We start from the raw sequence: 1663 nt of genomic DNA on the forward strand, positions 1-1663 counted from the left end.
TCTGAGCGTGGCAGCGCTACAAGTTGACTTTTATTTTCACTCCCTATAAAAACGGCGGAATTTACAGAAATAATGACGGAATTTACAGATTACGGAATTTACAAAGCGAAGTTTTTAGTCTCCTGAACCGCTGGGTTACAAGATAGGTAAAAACTGTTGACGGTGTCATTTTCAGCATCCAAAATAGCATTTTTCAGCGAAGGTTGTGGGAACTTCCTCCCTCAGATGGAGGAGCTACGGCCTGAAACGGAATTTACATCCATTTTTACACCCTTACCGTTTTGAACTCTTCTGACGGCCTGGAAGCGTCGTTTGACCGCCCCAGGTCCCGTGGGCACGGGCTTCTGGAAGTGTTTTTTATGTTCTTTCGAACCCAAGTGGTCGCGAGTTTCAAAAATAAAAAGGGAAACCCCCAGTAACCGTCATTTGTAAAAACAGCATAGGTCACATGGTCACAGGGTGGACATTTCCCAAAAGGGCTTTTTTGGGTTCAAAAATGATGATACAAAGGTCACCCTCCGTAATTTTGTGAAGAATAAGTCAGGGGAGAGAGTGAAATAGCCAGTTTTCTTTTGATGTGGCTGAGTCATATGAGCAGTTCTCGCGAGATGTGATAATTTCGTGTCCTCTCTCTGGTTCTTCCAACCTAAAGTCGATTTTAACCGGGTCTTTTCCTACCTTATGTTTTTTGACCTTGCGGACAAGGTACAACTCTCATCAAGATGAAATTTTGCCCCCTTCCACCTTTAAAATTGCAAGTTTTACCCTAGAATGAAATTTTCCGTGGAACTTTTTGATGTCCTACGCTCCAGATTTGGCGTTTCCCGCCTCTACTACACCCCAAGGGGTATGAAAAATAACTTTCGCTAAGTGCATTTTGTTTACGCAATGGGGCTACGTTTTGACGTGTAGAACGTATCTCTCGGGTAAAATTTGCAGACACAAGATGATTCCGAAAATTGTCTTCCACAACAAAAATTCAACAAGTCAGAAATCGTTTTTTTTGGGACGGTTTTTCTACCTTATGTGCGACGTTCTAAAACTTTTTTCATTTGTTGGTGCATTCGTTCTACACAATTTGCAAATTGGCGGTAATGTGGCACCATTAGAACGGAAAATATAAAGTTAAATAAGTTCCAAAGCGGCGAAAAATTGGCCTAGCAAGCAATAATTTAATTTCCGTTCCCCCCACTGCTTGCAGACCTTTAAAAAATTTTGATTGCAAACCCAAACCCCTTGTGTGTTTGCCCTGTGGACAAGTTGTTCCAGTAAAATTTTGGTTCCGGTGGCACTTCTGGTTTGGCTTGTACACCCCTTTTTATGAAATAATGAAATTTCCGTGGACTGTAATTTCCGTGGACAAAATGAGGTTTTCGTTGCCTTTCACGTGATTTTGGCCTCGCAAGGGGCCTCAGCTCTAAAGTATGTCGATATTTTTCGTTTTAAACCTCTCTTATGGAGGGAATGCCACTCTGGGGGGAAATGGGCATGGGGAATGGGAAGGCAAGCTAGGAAAGTCGTGGCGTAGTTTAACAAAACATCCATCAGGTCAAACCCGCCGCAAGTCACAAAATGGACCCAAACGAGCAGCGAGCCGACTTTTTGCAAGAGTCTAAGCTTTCGACCCCACTCATCAGATTGGTCAAACACTGTATTTTCTGGA

The sequence above is a fragment of the Thrips palmi genome, unplaced genomic scaffold (genome assembly GCF_012932325.1).
Source record: "Thrips palmi isolate BJ-2018 unplaced genomic scaffold, TpBJ-2018v1 HiC_scaffold_12, whole genome shotgun sequence".
NCBI classification, from domain to species: Eukaryota; Metazoa; Arthropoda; class Insecta; order Thysanoptera; family Thripidae; genus Thrips; species Thrips palmi.